Here is an 18435-nt window from a genome sequence, read left to right as displayed (position 1 = left end):
CATGCTAATTTATATCCCCTATATACCTAAACTAGAAGACTTAGCTAGTATAGGCCTGAGTCCTTCAGGGAATGGGGCTGGCGGTGTTGGGGGTTGCAGAATCAAGGCAAGGCCTTGGGGATGGATGAGGAGGACAGAGCAAGAGACTGGTAGAATGATGGGTAAAATAGTGAGGGTTGGGGAGGAGCTCAGGGCAGAGAGTCTCATGTGACGGGACCGTCTGTCTCCTCCCCCATCTGGCACAGGCCTTCTCTGTCACCCTCCTCCCAGTTGGCTGCCAGGGGCCTTCTCTCTCCCCCAGCCACCAGGGCTTTCTTTGTCTCCTCCCAGCATCCAGGCAGCCACGGACCTTCTGTCTCCCTGGTCCCTTTTGTCTGTCAGTGGCCATTCTCCCCTTCCCTCTCCCGTGCTATAGCCAAGAGCTTGGGGGAAGGAGGTTCAGAGTGGGAGCTGGTCTACTTACCCATTCTGGTGGAAGGCAAGAGCATGGAGCCCCAGTCCTGCTAGGGCCTCTTTTGATGGTGTGGCTGCCCCTAGTGGTCTCTCTACAGTGTAGCTCTCCCCTGGGACTTGCTGCCCTTATTGGCCATTCCCAGTATCGTTTCCCTTCTCTTTGTGGCATGGAAAACAGTCCCATTCCAGGCACTTCCTTCCCTGATCTTGCTTTGTTAGGATAAGAGGAAGCTACATACTAAATTTGGTAGTCCTAACTCTTACCGTTTAGGAGGAGTTCTTGAAAAAACAGACTCGCAGAAAGACAGACACACACATCTCTAAAATATAGATAAACACTATAAATGTTAGATGATAAGGTTAAATGTAGAATAACTCAAACTATTATTTTGCTATTTTGGCTACATCTTACTGATACACTATTGATTTTAAACATAGTCCTTGAGGCAAACAGCCAAACAATGTCCATGAAAAATGTGAGAGATTGTTTTCTATGTCAGGAAAAAAAATGTTACAAAATTGTCTTTTACCTTACTTAGCATTTCTAACTGCATCATATTAAAAGAAAATATTTTTGGAGCAGCACAGTTCATTTTTGTGTGCTACTTTATGATTTTATTTGCGTAACCTAATTTAGTTCTGTATTTCTGTTTTTGTAACATTCTAAAAAAACCTGTGCTCTTTGTAAATACTATCGTAGATCTGATATATACTGTATGTGCACATTTCTAGGTTTTATAGTGGTTTGGTTAATTAAGATGATAGAGGTGTTTTTCTTAAGATTTTGAGGTGCATTTTAATAGCAAAGTAATTTTAAGGGCTGGTTTTGTCGCATCAGTTAGTTCTGTCTTAGCAAAAAGCCTTTATAGCTTGGCGGTTCATGGAATGGCAGCCAGTGGTGAAATATGATCCTAGTTATTACTCTGTGTACTGTACTGTAAAGGAAGCAGAGCTCTGAGCACCCTGCCAGGAAACTGAGTAACAGAAACCAGAGTTGTTAACAGTGGCTTTCAGGCTATTGGTCTCCAGTGTGCATACTTAAGGTGAAGGGTGAACAGGAAGTGAATTCCAGGAAAGGTGGGGGGTGAAGTTGCGAGAGAATTCATGGATTAGTCCAGTATGTGAGGAGCATGTGGGATCCAAGCCAGACTGTACAGTAGGTCTCATGAAATTCTTCCTGCTTCTAAGACCTATTCTTGTTGTATGCTTTAGAATCTTTTAAGAAAACTCCTATCTTTGAGTAAGACGTCAGTTACAATATAGTGTTTTGAAACTGACATAATTAGAGTGAAGGTTTTGAGACCTACTGAGCATTTATTTATTGAATTATGACAACAAAGCACTTTACCTCATGTATTTCATCAGCTTTGTCTGGAACTTTGGAATTAAGCTAGCAAAACCAAATGTTATGAAAATAAATTTTACACAATATACAGCATATGTTCAGTCTGAATATAGATATGTAATATGGATTCTGATTTCTTGTTATCATGGCAGACTTGTTTTTCCTTCAAAAGTAAACTGGTTATCTAATATTCATTGCAAAAGAGCCACAAGAGATGTATTGTGACAGAAAGAAAACTAACCATTTAGAGTTCTTTTTAAATATTTATCTTTCCTTAGTAAATAGTGAGTGAAAATTATAGAAGTACTTGTTTTTCTGTTGTCAGATGTTACTATACAGTATATTTAAACTAATCAGATTATAGTTTAAATTCTCAGTGTTTAATTCTTCTATAGTTTTGCGGAATGTACTGTGCAAGAGAAGCTTGTTTTATGCATTTCATTTGCACAGTAATGTTGTTAATGAACTAGGGGTGTAAGCGAGTGTTAGTTGACTACTCACATTTTTCCCCCTCTTCTGCTTCCTCTATCAGAGGCAGCAGCATGGGGTGGAGAGGGCATGAAGTAGCCTCTTCCTATGATAGGCCCAGGCTCACCACAGGCAGGGGTGGCTCCTCATCCCGCAGAGCAGCCCCTGTTCATGGGGGTTCCCAGCTCCCTCTGCAGATTGGGGCTGCTGGACCTGGCGTGAGCCGGGACTGATGGCCTTCCTTTATCGACTAATCATATAGTCATTAAAAAAATATACCGACTATACCATTAGTGAAATACCCGTTTCTTAACATCCCTATCAGAAATGCTTGATATCCTGCTTTCAGAAGACTTTTTCTCAATGGAATTGGAATAGATTTGTATGGGGGGTTTGTGTGCCTTCCTTATGTACTATTTAATGTTATAATGGAATGCCTGTGTGGGGTTTTTTTTTTCCAGATGCTTTTTTCCTTACTAGAGAGTATGTTAACTTTTTTGAATTTTTAAAAAAGCTACCAGTTGACTTGATCATTTTCACCAGCTTTAGTAGCTTTAAGAGGGGTGGAAAAAATACCATTTCAGACTGAGATTTTTATAAAGTATTTTGTAAGCTATAGCTATTATATAAAGCCTGTAGTTTAGGGAAAAAATTATTAAGTAGTTAAAGGTTTCGATTCAGTTTTTAAAATTGATTTTTAAATTAGGGAAAGAAAAAGGAACTTAATTTGTTTTCTCATGGGGGAGCACAGCTCTGGTCCTCGTTGGGGAGTGCAGTCCCAGCATGGCTGGGGACAGCAGAGCCGGCGAAAATCAAGGTCAACAGCTGGGAGAGGTATTGTGATCTTCCCTAGTCCAGCAATTTGGTCCCAAAGGTGTCAGACCAGGGAGGTCCCACTTACATTGTAATTATGTTCCACATAAAAATTAGTATAGAAAGGTACTGTAAAATATATATTTTTTCAAAGAGCATTTTATGGGTATTGCACACTTATTTCCATGGAAATGTTTAGAAGAAAATTATGCTGTTAGTATTAATGGGCTGATGATTGCATGTATTCATGGAGGGAAATACAGACAGAAGAGCAAAGCAAGATTTTGCTCTCTAGGCATCAATATTGATAAATGTGGATGAAATAGGATAAAGTGGTAGTCGGTAACAGCCCTTTTTATCTAGAATGCTGGAGGAACAAAGGGTGCCAGTAAATTGAAAGTGTCATTTAGGAAGGGGTTAGAAGTGTGGTGGGATGGTGGTGATGTGGGGCAGGGGTATAGGAGGGACTGCAGGACACAGGCTCTCTAATGAAGTTTGAGTCCCAGAGAGCTTGTATCCCACAGAGGGTTGGAGTGTGGGAGGAATTCTGGATGCTGGATGGGGGAATGCTCATCTCTGGCAGCCTCCACAAGCAGCTCCCCCTCCTTGCAGAAGCACAGCCAAGCGGCTCTGTTGAAAGCAGACAGACTGCCTCAGTGTACATCCCCTGCAGCTCTTATTGGCTGTAGTTCCTGGCCAATGGGCTGGGAGCCTTAGAGTCAGTGCTTGGGAGGGGGGACAGAGGCAGTGTGGCTGCAGATCCGCCTGGTTATGCTTCTGCCAACAACAGTAGGGATGGGGACCTGTATGTGGGGCTGCCAAAGTTGAACGCCCCCCCATCTGGCATCCCAACTTCTCCTGTGCTCTGACCTCTGCTCTAAGCTCCTTCCCATCCCAGATTCCCTCTCAAATCATTCCCCAGTCCCATGTTGGTCCCACACCAACTGCACTACAAATTCGACTTTCTGTGCAGATCAGAAACACTGATTTATTGAGCTTGTTGGTTGGTGAAGTGCCAGATAAAAAGACTTTTACTGTAGTTTTAACTGCTGATGGTTTTTTTTGCTAAAAGTCAAACTTTATTGTAATATTTAGTATAAAAATCTCATTTTCAGTTTTCAGACCAACTAGTAAACTAAAATTAGGTTTGTGTTGGTGAGCACATATTTTAACTACTTGCTTGCTCTCTTGTTACCAAGAAACATATGACACTTGTTTCATTTTTAAAATGAATTTGTCATGCCCTTGGAAAAAAGTGAATGAAATTTGCGGCATTGTAGGCAGTGCTTTTGGTGGGGCATACATTAGTGTTTGTATATTAGGGATATAAAAACTCTTTTTAAAAAATTAACAGCACACCCACTAAAAATCTTAGTGGTTACACAATTAAACACGCTGCGGGCTCTGCATATAAAGCTTAGTTTTATACTGCAGAGCCTGCAACGAAGCCTTTCCAGGGTTAGGGCTGCCAGCCTAATTAGGACTCTGCAGCCAGCTCTCTGGGAGGATCAGGGAGCCACAGCATGTAATCTACAGAGCGTGGGCCATGCTAGGCTTCCGCGGACAGGGGCTCTTTTGGCAGCTGGAGCAGCCCCTGCCTTTGGTCAGCCCCGTGGGGCTGGAACAGCCCCATGCCCAGGGTGGGCAGGGAGCTCCTCCAGCCCATACTGGTTAACTTTTTATGTCCTTAATGTGTGTCTAAATTTGTTTTCAATTTGTGTGTTATAATCAGTGTGTGAAATCCATTCCATCTGCCTAAAACCTAAGAAATTGGGCTTTATAGAGCAGAGTTAGAGAGGTGAAATCTGAACTCAGCAATCCAGAGCAGCAAACTTGAGTTTTGTACTGGAATAGTAGCTACAACTAAGGATGTTAAGAGGTGGGTAATTGGCTAAGTGTATACTTGATACAATCTGTATAAAGTACACGATTAGTCAATAAGGGAAGGTTCTCAGTCCTGCCTCATGTAGAGTCCAGGAGCTACCCCCACTGCAGCCCTGCAGTTCAAATGTAGTAGGATTTGGGTGTGCAGGCAGCCCAGTTATTACTGCATTCAAACTGCAGAGCCAGTGGGGGTAGGTCCCGGACCCAGCACAAGCTGGGACTGAGCTGGGCTTGCTTAGTCCTTTCTTGTACTGGGCCCAGCAGCCCCTATCTTCAGGGCCCACAGAATACAGAGGCAGCGCCGGTGGGGGAGGGGGAATGCGATCAGTCGATTCGACTACTCGCTTACATTCTTAGCTACAACCGCTTAGCATTAGTTGCTGGAGTGTTGGGGTCAGTGGATTCAAACGTAGCTCCACCATTTGCTTTTATCCATGGTACATCTATATTTTGGTCTGTCTATTCCATTCATAGACCTCTTGCGTAGTAATAGTCTATCCACAATTCAAGAAGGATGGTGATAAATTACAGAGAGCTCAGATAGTGATGTAGTGGACTACTCACCTGCTTCCCCCCCCCCCCCCCCCCCCCCGCTGCCCTTGCTGCCTCTGTATCAGATGCAAAGTGGGAAAGCAGGAGCCGATGTTGGGGGGAGTCTGCTTGAAAGCCAGTTTCGCCCCCCCCCCCATCATCTCTACAGTGTCGCCTTCCCCCTACCCTGCAATGCTGTCTCTATCAGAGGTAGTGGGGCAGGGAGGGGAGGCTGCCATGAAGCAGCTTCTGTTTGTGGTGGGTCCTGGTTTGCCATGGGCAGAGGCTGCTCCGCATCCAGCAGAGCAGTCCCTAGGGGTGAACAAAGGCTGTTCTGGCAGCAGCTCCTGTCCGCCGGGGCTGGCCATGTACAGGGGCTGCTGCCAGAACAGCCTCTGTTTGCGGTGGCCAGGGCTGGGACCCCCTGCAGACAGGGGCTCCTGGACTTGGCTCAAAGAGGGATTTGAAATTGCAGAGCCACTGTAGGGATAGCTCCTGAAGTCTTCCTCCCTTATCAACTACTTGTGTAGTCGATAAAATTTCTGTTGAATACACGATTAGTTGATTACTCACTTCTTAACATCCCTAGGCTCAAAAGAGTTAAAGGGTTAAAAAATGTGTTAGGGTTAAAGGGTGACTTGATTACAGTCTATAAGCACCTATCTACATGAGGAAATAACACAGTCTAATGGCAGGAAACTGATGCTAGATAAATTGAACATAAGGTGTAAATTATTAACAGTTGTTGGGGGGTAATTAAATCTTTGAAACAATTTGCCATCAGTCATAATTCTCCATCACTGACTAGATTGGATGTTTTCTTGAAAGATATGCTCTATTGGGAAAATTCAATGGCCTTGTTATGTAAAAGGCCAGATTAGATTATGTAGAAAGCAAGATTAGATGATCAGCATAGCCCCTTTTGATCTTGGAATCGATGAATCTGTACAGTAAGTGCTGTTGTAACCCACATGCCTAGCCTAGTGTGGTTAGTGAGTACTGCAACAGTTAAAATCAAGAGACCTCTATTGCAGAGGCTGGGAGCCAGCTGGCTTTTAGCTCAGAGGGTAGAGGCTCCTATATAGAGTCAGCTCCCAAGGTCCTAGGTTCAAATCCACCTTGGTGGTGGTTACACTGTCAAATATCCAAAATTCACAAATAAGTGTAAGTGTAATCAAAAGGTGTTACTTAGAATCACATTTCAAGTGTCTTAAGTTAATATCAGGTTAGCTAAATGATAACAGTGCATTTTCAGTCTTTATCTTAGTCTGTTTGTTCAGCCCATACTCTGTCACTGGAATATCAATAACGTGAAATCATCCAAACCGGTATGTTTTTACAGTGTTCATGTGAAATGTAATTTATGGTGGTACAAGCCTTCTGTTACTTAATTCATGAAGTTCTGATAATTCAGCAAGCATCATAAAATTCAGAAACATTTTGAAATAATAAATTGACTGGATATAAAGAAAATAATGAAAAGTACTGAATAAAACCAGCATTTGTGTGTTACACCATATATTTCATGTGTCTATAATTCATCTGTTAGATCTGTGTAGTTTTCTTTTCTGCCTACTAGTATTCTATATGAAAAATGTGTGGTGGTGTGCAGTGTTCATCTGGGAAGAGTTAAAGACAGTTGCAGGTGTGATATCTTTCTGTAAGGATCATTCTTTATAGCATCTGCTTTAGTGTTAGGTTTATTCAGTTGATACTGTATTAGTTTGCTATTTATCCATCTTCAGATAGAATTATGATGTTTAATTCCTTTATTATTGTTGAATTTTAACTACCTGTAGTGATGGCTAATAATGAGTATCTTAAGTCATTGGAGATTTATTTTGATTGTCAAAAATGATTAGATTATTCTGTTTTGATTTTGCAAATTTGTGGTTTTTTTTCATCTTAAAATATTTTCTGGATTAAGTTTATTATTTTGGATATCTCTTTTCTGGGATAATTGCAGGGTCTGTTAGATGTATTTAGAATTCATGTGATGACTACTATGCCAACTACAATAGTGAAACATTCAATAATTAATTAGCAGATGGCAGGAATGGAAGGAGTCTTCTGTCAAGATATGTTTGCAGAGCTATATCACATATGCTAGTGAGATTAAACCAATTGGCCAAAAAGAATAATTTAGAAGATAGTCTTGAAATTGTTGTAGAAGAAAGCCACAAAGGTACAACTGAATATATAAATATTATTAAATGCAACAGATGTCTGACTAACAACATTCAGAAAACTATCAAGCAATTCAGTTATCTGAAAAGTGCTAACCTAGTGATAAAATCATGTGCTAATTATGCAAGTTCAGTATCTGGAAGAAGAGCTGTCTAGCTAGAGAGAAAACAATGATGAGCTTATCTTGGATTATTATCTAGTGGGGTAACCCATCGAATATGTCATTCCACTCAGATACAAAAAGGACAGAAGTAGGCTTATTGGTTAACATTCCCTGCTCCTTTAAACTTATAGTGAGGACCAGCCCTTGGTTTATAAGTAGCTTCCACTTAGGTCAGAGCGGAGAAGGCTTCAGGCCCTAATTGGCCTGGGGCTGGGGGAGAGCAGCAGGGCCACCGTGGGCCGGATCCACCCGCTTGGTAGGACTTGCTGTAGAGTAGGAACTGGAGAGAAAGTAAGTCTCCACTATCTAGTATGAGAAAGTGAAGGGCATAGGTGTGGACCAACAGATACTGCTAGTGAGAAGAGGCTGGTCCCCTGAAAACAGTGTGTGTGCACACGTCGCAAATGGATACTCAAAGGGACCTCACATCTCAAAGATCTCTAGGTATTGGACCTTTTAAAGGAAGATTAGTTACCTTGGTATCTTAAATATCTCAGTGAAATATTTAAGAATGAACTTAAGGGTGGTGGGAATGCCGCAAGATAGTAATCAGAATTTGATTCTAATATCTGGGATGTACGATTATCTAGCAGTGCTTTCTTGGATTTAGTCCAGGATTATTTGTAACAAATGCCATTTTTCAGTCTAGAGTAAGAAATACTCATTTACTCTAAATTTTATTTAAGTTGCTAATTGTAGAAAATAGAGATCCAATGTCGTGGTGATAGGACAAATTTGTGTCTCATATCCCATATGTTCAAAAAGCGAATAGAAAAATTAAGTGATAGAGTGAGAAGAGGAAAAAAGTGTATGTCAAATTAGCAACAGGTCTGTGCCAGCTGTATTGGGCTTGGAGCTGTTTCATTGCTGTGTAGACTTCCACAGGGTTCCAGACCTTGGGATCTCGCCCGAGTCCAGAAATTTACACAGCAACGAAACTGCTCCACAAACTGAGCCCCTCTAGCTGCGGGTGGGTGTCTGCTGGGAAGACATACGAGTAGCGATGTAAATACTCCTTAGAAGAGTTAACCGGTTAAGCAATGTTATTTTAATCTAAGTGGGATCCGGATAGTCCACAGCAGGTGGAGAATTTCTCTACACCCGGCATTCTGTGGGTAGAATCATAGACTCATAGAACACTAGAACTGGAAGGGACCTCGAGAGGTCATTGAGTACAGTCCCCTGCTCGCACGGCAGTACCCGGTACTGTCTAGACCATCCCTGATAGATGTCCATCTAACCTGCTCTTAAATTAATGCATCCAAGAATCATATTTGCGCTTGCTTTTTTTTTTTTTTTTTTTTTTTTTGCAACAGCGTCAGACTTTTGACTCGTATTTAGCTTGTGGTCCACTATGACCCCTAGATCCCTTTCTGCAGTACTCCTTCCTAGACAGTTGCTTCCCATTCTGTATGTGTGAGACTGATTATTCCTTCTGAGGTGGAGTACTTTGCGTTTGTCCTTATTAAACTTCATACTATTTACTTCAGACCATTTCTCAAGTTTGTACAGATTATTTTAATTATGACCCTATTTTCCAAAGCAGTTGCAACCCCTCTCAGCTTTGTATAATCTGCAAACTTAATAAGAGTATTCTCTATCCAATATCTAAATCATTGATGAAGATATTTGAACAGAACCAGTCCCAAAACAGACCCCTGCGGCACCCCACTTGTTATGTCTTTCCAGCAGGATTGTGAACCGTTAATAACTACTCTCTGAGAATGGTTATCCAGTCAGTTATGCACCCACCTTATAGTAGCCCTGTCTAAGTTGTATTTGCCTAATTTATTGATAAGAAGATCATGCGAGACTATATCAAATATCTTCCTAAAGTCTAGGTACACCACATCCACTGCTTCTCCCTTATCCACAAGACTCATTAACCTATCAGAGAAAGCTATCAGATTGGTTTGACATGATCTGTTCTTTACAAATCCATGCTGGCTGTTACCTATCACCCTATTATCTTCCAGGGGTTTGCAGATGAATTCCTTAATTACTTGCTCCAGTATCTTTCCTGGCACAGAAGATAAACTGACTGGTCCATAGTTTCCTGGGTTGTTGTTATTTCCTTTTTTATAGTTGGGCACTATATTTGCCTTTTTCCAGTCTTCTGGAATCTCTCCGGTCTTTCATGATTTCTCAAAGATGATAGCTAAAGACTCAGATACCTCCTCTACCAGCTCCTTGAGTATTCTAGGATGCATTTCATCAGGCCCTGGTGACTTGCAGGCATCTAACTTTTCCAAGTAATTTTTAACTTGTTCTTTTTTATTTTATTTTCTAAACCTATCCCATTCCCACTAGTATTCACTGTATTAGGCATTTCTTCATCAGACTTCTTGGTGAAGACCAAATCAAATAAGTCATTAAGCACCTCTTCCATTTCCAAATTTCTGGTTACTGTTTCTCCCTCCTCACTGAACAATGGGCTTACGCTGCCCTTGGTCTTTCTCTTGCTTCTAATATATGTATAGAAAGTTTTCTTGTTTCCCTTTGTCAGTAGCTAGTTTGAGCTCATTTTGTGCCTTTGCCTTTCTAATCTTGCTCCTGCATACCTGTATTGTTTGCTTATAATTCATCCTTTGTAATTTGTCCTAGTTTCCATGTTTTATGACTCTTTTTTGATTTTTAGATCATGCAAGATCTCCTGGATAAGCCAAGGCAGTCTTTTGCCATACTTTCTATCTTTCCTACCCAACGGAATAGCTTGCTTTTGGGCCCTTAATAATTCCCTTTTAAAAACTGCTGACTTACTCTTCTGTTGTTTTTCCCCTTTGTCTTCCCATGGGACCTTACTTACCAGCTCTCTGAACTTACTAAAATCTTCCTTCCTGAAATCCATTGTCTCTTTTGCTGTTCTCCCTTCTACCATTCCTTAGAATCATGAATTATATGATTTCATGATCACTTTCACCCAAGCTGCCTTCCACTTCGGAATTCTCAACCAGCTCCTCCCTGTTTGTTAAGATCAAATCTAGAACAGCTTCTCCCTAGTAGCTTTTTCAACCTTCTGAAATAAAAAGTTGTCTCCAGTGCAGTCCAAGAACTTATTGGATAGTCTGTGCCCCTCTGTGTTAGTTTCTCAACATATGTCTGGATAGTTGAAGTCCCCCATCACCACCAATCAACTGCTTTGGTTGATTTTGTTAGTTGTTTTAAAAAAAAAGCCTCATCCACCTCTTCTATCTAGGTAGGTGGTCTGTAGTAGGATGCTAGCATGACATCACTCTTGTTTTTTACCCCTTTTAATCCAACCCAGAGACTCTCAACACATTTGTCTCCTACATCCATCTCCACCTCAGTCCAAATGTATACATTTTTAATATATAAGGCAACACCTTCTCCCCTTTTAGCCCCGCCTATCCTTCCTGAGTGAGCTGTACCCTTCTATGCCAATATTCCAATCATGTGTATTATCCCACCAAGTCTCGGTGATACCAACAGTGTCATAGTTGTGTTTGTTTATTAGCACGTCAAGTTCTTCTTGCTTATTACCTATGCTTCTTGTATTTATATATAGGCATCTAAGATACCGATTTGACCTTGCCTCCCAGTTCTGCCTTGTCCTTCCTTTTTCTCTACTATTATAGTCCACGCTCACGCCCATTTCCAATCCATCTCCCAGGTCTCCATTTTCTTCATTTACCTGTGGGTTTTGGTCACTTGCCCCCATCGAACCTAGTTTAAAGCCCTCCTTGCTAGATTAGCCAGTCTACATCCAAATATGGTCTTCCTCGAAAGGTGAACCCCATCCCTTCTAAGCAGTCTTTCTTGGAATAGCATCCCATGGTCAAGGAAGCCAAAGCCCTCCTGGTGACACCATCTTCTGCCTTGACCCCTGCCTTTGACAGGAAGGACTGAAGAGAATACCACCTGCGCTCCAAACTCTTTCACCTGTAATCCCAGACCCCGGTAGTCACTCTTGATCTGCTCATTGTCGCACCTTGCAGTATCATTAGTGCCCACATGGATGAGGAGCATGGGGTAGTGGTCAGAGGGCCGGATAATCCTCAATAGTGCCTCCTTAACATCTTGGATTTGGGCCCCTGGCAGGTAGCATACCTCCTGAGATGACATGTCAGAGCGACAGATGGGCACCTCTGTCCCTCTCAGAAGAGAGTCTCTGACCACCACTACTCTGTATCCTCCTCGCAGTGGTGGTAGCAGACCTCCCAGCTTTGGGGGTATGAGGCTTTTCCTCCTCAGCTGTAGGGGGTGATTCCTTATCTCCTGTATCAAGAAGAGCATTACTGTTTCCCAGTACCACGGTGGGAGGGTTGGGAGCGCACTGCCTGCTGCCAGAAGTGACCTGCTGCCAGCTTCCCCCCGAGCCATCTTCTCCTCCACAAGTGGTATGTCAACAGTCTTGTGTAGTGGGACAGCTACCTCAGCTGTCTCCACATAAATACTGTCCAGAAATTGCTCATGAATTTGGGTCCCCTCTGCTTAGCCACTTCCTCTTGTAGCTCTCCCACCTGCTGCTTGAGAAATTCTACCAGCAGGCACCTTTCACATTGGATGGTCTCCCCCAGCCTGGACTTCCGTAAGTGGGAATTGCAAGTCACAGTCCCTCCAAAACCACACCAGGATCTGGGTAGATGCATCCATGGTCATGTGCTCTGTCTGGTGGAAGAGACAGAAGCAGTGCTGACACAGGTGTTGCAGGTCTTCCTGACCATAGTAGGCCTCCCTCTGTCAAACTCCCTCTTAAAATCCCCTGCAGCCCCCTGTCTGCTTTGCTCCCCTCGTCGCTCTGCCTCTGGCTTTTAAAGCCTGCTCCCTAGGTCAGGTGTATCCCTCCTTGGCCACATAGGAGAAGGCTGATCCTGAGGCTGATTAAAGGCAATCAAGGGAATACAGGATAAAACAGTCCCACACACACAATCCCAACTACCACAGTAACTGAAACTGAAATCACCTGAAATCAGAACTAAAATTCAAACAGTTGAGCAAACTCACACACACCAAAAGCTAGTATACTCACCTGGCAGCCTGTTCAGTGGTGGGATCTCTTGTTCTCCCTCTTAAACTCCCCTGTCTGCACCGAGCAGCTCACAGGAAACCTTGCCTGATATACGTCCCACACTAGTAACCCCTTGTCCATTTATGTGAGTCTCAGCTCTCTATCCATATCTGTTGGGGAGGGGGGAAGATGTGTGGGCTGGTGCTTGCTTCCCACATGAATGGAAACTGGTTGCAGGCCTGTTTCCCTCTTCTGTTCCTCTTTCTTCCTTGCTCTACCCAATGGGCATGCCAGAGTGCTTCTTTGTGAGTGAATGGATCGCATGAGGGTGAATCAGGCTGCTTTTTCCTTTCCGTGATCGCCCTGAAGCGAAGCGCTCAGAATAGGGCAGGGGTGTCCAAACTTTTTTCAAAGAGGGCCAGATTTGATGAAGTGAACATGCGTGAGGGCCGACCATTTTGCCTGACATTCTTTGAACCATTAAAATTAAACGCAAATTAACTATTTTATGCAAAGCTTATTGCAAACGGCACACTTTTCATTTCGTCACATGGATGACAAATCTTAACAGGCGTTAAATCACTCTGCCTTTCATATCTGAAGGCCAGATAAAAAATAATCCAGGAAGCTGAAATATGTGTCAGGAACATTGTAAAGTACATTACATATTATTGGTAATAAAGGTTGTCTGTCAACTTTTAAGTTCAAAAAATATGAATAGGAACATAACACCAAGTATACATGTTGTCCAAATATATTTATAACTGATTTAGACCAACTGACATTAACTGAGATTTTACAATGTATTCATCTCAATACATATGGATTCGTTGGGGGCCATAAAAGATAGATATTGCCAGATTACCTGTGGGGCCGTATTAAACCGGAACACTGGCCGCAATTGGCCCGCGGGCCGGACTTTGGACGTGCCTGGAATAGGGAGTGAGAACATTAGCAGGAGGAACAATGACGAACATGGGAAAAGGCCACCTGTGGCACACGGTCAAAAGCATAAATGACCGGGAACTATCCCAGCTGCCTAGGGGTGCTGAAGGCCTGGTAGAAAGGGAGAAAAAATTGTTCTGCTTAATATAGGTCTGTTTTCAAGTAGGAATGTATCCATTCAATACTTGTTCTTGCAGCCTGTTTTTTTTAATGATTTAGCAATTAATCAGCACTTTCGATGACTAGTAGGGTTGTAAAAGATTAAATAGTCTTACTGGCTTGCTTACCAGAAGGTTGGGCCCATCCAAAGCAGAGGTGCAGCATAGGAATGTAAGTAACTAGTCGACTGTCTGATAAGCAAATGCTTATTGGATAGTCAACTTGACTAGCTGCTCCCACCCCCTTTGTTGCCTCCATCAGTAAGAGGCAGCAAAGTATGGGGGGGGGGGAGAGGAGGGGAGAGTAGGAGCCAGTGCTGGAGGGAACCGGTAAAGCTGGTTTTCCCCCCAGCACCATCTCTGTGGGAGACAGGGAAGGCAGAGGCACAGTGGGAAATGGCAGGAGCCATGCAGGGCTCTTGTATATTTCAAAAGCAGAAGTGCTTCAAGGAGCATGGGCTGAGCAGGGACTTAAGCAGTCTCTGCTTGCCCAGTGCTTTCTGTGGTGCCCTCCCTCATGCTGCCTCTTAAAATCTGGTTTTCCCCAGCACAGTCTTCAGGGTGCGGCCTCCCCGCCTCTATTAGAGGCAGCAGCAGGGAGATAGGGGACACTGCTGCAAAGCAGCCCCTGTCTGTAGGGGTGCCAGTGGGGAGCTCTCCCCTCCCCTTCCGTGCACTCCCCCCCGCCCCGCCGCGGACAGGGGCCGTTGTTGCCAAGCAACCCCTGTTCGCGGCTGACAGGGCTGGCCATGAGCAAGGGCTGCTGCATGAGCAGCCTCTGCCTGTGGTCAGCACTAGCCATAGAGAACAAGGGCTGCTGGACTCAGCATGAGCTGGGACCAAGCAGTTCAGGTTCATGCTGATCACAGCGGCTGTGCATTTTAAATGTAGAAAGAGCCCAGTGACTCTCTTACTACATTTAAAATGCAGAGCCACAGCATGGGTGGCTCTGGAGCCAGTGTAACCCAGGACTGCTCAGTTCTGGCATGAGTCAGACCCTCTGGAACTACCCCTGCTGCGGCTCTGCAGAGGCACTTATTGACTGATCCTATAGTTGATACAAATTGTATTGACTATACAGTTAACCAAATAATTGCTTTTTAACATGCTTAGTGCAGCAGGCCTGGCCCAGTCAGAGCATCTCCTGCATGCAGGGCCCAGCCAGCAGTACTGTAGCCAGATGGCTTGCAGCAGCCTGCCCACAGAGAATTAGGCTGGAGCAGACCCTGCTGTGGGACCCAGCCCTTGCTGCTCTGCACCAGCAGTTTTAACTAGTTAACTGATATAATTTTAGTTGTTTAACCAATTAACAATTTTAAAGGGTATTGACATCTCTAATGACCAGGGACTATCTTCCTTGTTCTTCATTCATAGATAAAGTAGACTGTCCTTTATTCATTTTATTTTATTATGTTTGAAATCTGAATTCTTTGTTCTGGGTCATAAATTCTTACAACTATCAGCAAATAATTTACAGAGGTTAACATTTGGATTGTAGGGTGTTGCTAGTGTTCCAGTCTTGATAGCAAATGGGCATTGTGTTCTGTTTCAGCCTTTCACTTTTCTTCTTGATCTCTGTAGTTCTGGAAATAAATCTGAATGCTCTGCTTCCTTTTGACTCAAACTCTGAAAGAGCTTGTTTCTTTCCAGATTGCCTTTCTGAATTAACCTTTGTCTTTAGAGAAACAAGATGGGTGAGATTAAAAATCATTTATTGGTCCTTCTTCCGTAGGTGAAAGACACTTCTGAGCTTACACAGCATTCTTCCTCAGGCTGTGGAACTTGCACAGGATTCTTCTTCAGGTCCAGTCTGGGGAAGAGCTCTGTATAATCTCAATAGCTTGTCATTTTCATTAACAGAAGATGGTTTAAAAATGCTATTACATCACTGCTTTTGTTTCTCATATGATGGGAGCAACATAGCTACAACAACTCTGCCTTTACAGATGGTCTTCTTTTGAGTTTGGTAAGAAATATTACCTTACAGAAGTCTTAAGGGCCTAAATTTAGTTCTTTGTCTTGCAAAAATATATGTGTATGCTTAATTTTAACTACATAAGTAATCCCGTTGAGTTAATACAATTAAAGTTCGGCATCTCAGTCAGTGTTCCCTCTAATTTTCCCCATGCATGCACTGAAATAATTTTGTGTGTACCAACATGGGGTAGATGTGTGGCTGGGATTGAGCTGAGGGTTTAGGAGTGGGGGAAGGAGGGGAGTCTCAGGGCTGTGACAGAAGGTTGGGATGTGGTTGGGTGCTCAGAGTTGAAGTGTGGGGGTTGAGTGCTACGCCTGAGGTTGTGAGCTCTGGGATGGGACAGAGGATGAGGGGCTTTGGGTACAGGCTACCATAGGGGCTGCAGTGGGGATAGAGGGTCCCCTGCAGCATCTCTGATGGTGTGGGAGAGGTGTCTTTTCCTGGCTGCAGCCTTGAGCACCTACCTGGCCTTTGTTAGGATGTGACTGCAATTTAGAGGGAATTTGGATCTCAGTTTTTTTGTAGGTTAGTAAGTAGTAATAGGTGGAACTGACCTGTTTAAAGCTATGTACTAATACCACAGTATTTTATTTTTTATATAATGTATATTTGTAATTTACCTGAAATTGAGACAAACTATGGAGGAATACTAATCAAAATTTTAACCGCACATAGAACACTCATTAGTGATGAATAAAGATTGTGTGTAGTCACACGTATGAAGAAAGAGGGTACAAGACTTTCTGAAACAGAAAAAAGGAAGCAGACTTGTTTCTGGAACAACAGAATTTAATTACAAAAGAGCTATCATATACAGGCTAAGTTTGCACATAGAGAAGACAGTCTCATTAATTCTCAGCAAGTATGTAATATTAGAATTATATAGTGATCTTTTTAAAATTAGCTATTAATATTACAGTGAAACTAGATTATTCGTCATATGTGAGCAAAAGACATTGTGCAAAATAGTACCCTTTTTTGGTCACACAATATACGAAATTTAGTAAATTGTCATGGGTTTAAGTCATTAGTGCATATTTTGTGTGTATGCAAGATAGAAAGGAATAAAGAGCAAATGGCAAAGTTGGCATCTACTCAAGATGAATTGCAGAGAAAGGATGCTAAAATGTTGAGAAAGTAAATGATGCTGATATTTTAGCCACTTAGAGAAAATAATGTAATGGATAAATGTTGGCAGTTAAAACTTTACAACACTCTTGTTTTTGATTAAGTTACATTGCTTTTTGTCAAGAAATCTATATGCAAACTACTGGATACAAATCAAGCAGAGTTTGATCATTTTTATGTCACAGCTCAAAATTTGAGAGCTAAAAAAGCAGCATTGGAGATCTGATGCTTGAAAACTCAGGTTCTTGCCTGGTATAAGTCCTGTTGTACTTTAGAGCCAAGAAATTTGTGGCTATCAAAGGATAGTGTAGAAATCCGGCATTTTCATGCCTTGCCTATCTGGGTTGATAACCATTGCTTGTTTGTGTGGTTTTTATTGTTAATTATGTGACTTGCATGTAAAGATGATCGTAGGAAGAGGAATGGAAATAATTTCAACTAGCTTAAGCCCAATTTTTATGATTAGTGGAAGTGACTGCAGTTTCATATAGGTTCATGGCTTATAATCGGAGAGGTTATAAATTATTTAAGTTGATTTTATTAAAATCAGTTTTAATTTAATCATATTTAATTTTAAATTGGCTTATTTTAAAAAATGCAAGTAACTTACATTGAACATAACTTTACCATAATCTGTACATCAAACCAACAACCTCTAGTTTCAGGTGTTTAGCCAGTGACTTCTTACCAGTTTAGCAAAGTAATAAATCAGCTTTTGACAGCAGCAGGTTATTTTGCAACAGTGGGGTGGTACTTTTTTTCATTTCAGATTTATTCAGCTAGTTCAGTTCAATGACTAGTTCACTTAAAGTTGAGAAACCAATTGGGAAATGAAAAATCAGGGAAGCTTATTTTCCTCTTTCAGTCAGTGAAGAAAAACTGAAATCTGCTTGCCCTGAAATCTTGGAGGACATGACAACCACAAACAATTAGTGTAATTCACTAATTACAAATAATCCTTTGTTTAATAAATACGTTAATTTAAAATGTAAAAACTGTTTAATAAACTTACATAAGAAAAATATCCAGAACCTTTAAGTAGTTTTATTTAACTAATAAAAGCATTTAAATACTGTTTTTGTGCATTTTAATTGACTTCGCACAGATCACATGTAAAACATTATCTAGTAAATAACAAATGTCAGTCACCATTTTCTAACATAGTTTAAGAAATAAAAATTAAGAATCCAAATAAGCATATGTGTAACACAAGTCTTCTCTCTCTGTTCACTTGCTATTAGGCAAGTGCTTTCCTCTTGTCTAGGTACCTGATAATCTTGAAGATAATGGAGACTCTGGATATGTCCTTATGGGGATCTTGGATAGGTGTCCCAAATGTATTGGTGCCCTAGACAGCTGCATGCTGCGTATGCCTAGGGCTACTGCTGTGGGACAGGACAGCAAGGTGCAGGC

At 42.1% G+C, this 18435-nt stretch overlaps 1 protein-coding gene across 9 annotated transcripts in view; it reads left to right on the top strand.

The window, feature by feature from the left end:
- CHD9 (chromodomain helicase DNA binding protein 9) overlaps positions 1 to 18435 on the top strand; it is a 218864-nt gene that overhangs the window by 29193 nt on the left and 171236 nt on the right. Inside the window, exon 1 of one of the 9 annotated variants that reach the window (XM_075940271.2) lies at positions 1233 to 1609. The exons of the other annotated variants lie outside the window; for them this stretch is intronic. The gene's annotated coding sequence lies outside the window, so the exon portion shown is untranslated. Of the gene's footprint in view, positions 1 to 1232; positions 1610 to 18435 lie in introns of those variants that run through there. 9 annotated transcript variants of the gene reach the window in all.

This window comes from Pelodiscus sinensis, chromosome 12 (genome assembly GCF_052426305.1).
Source record: "Pelodiscus sinensis isolate ZL-2025 chromosome 12, ASM5242630v1, whole genome shotgun sequence".
Lineage (NCBI taxonomy): Eukaryota > Metazoa > Chordata > Testudines > Trionychidae > Pelodiscus > Pelodiscus sinensis.
The sequence above is the reverse complement of the archived record's forward strand: the minus strand, read 5'-3'. Positions and strand labels throughout refer to the sequence as shown.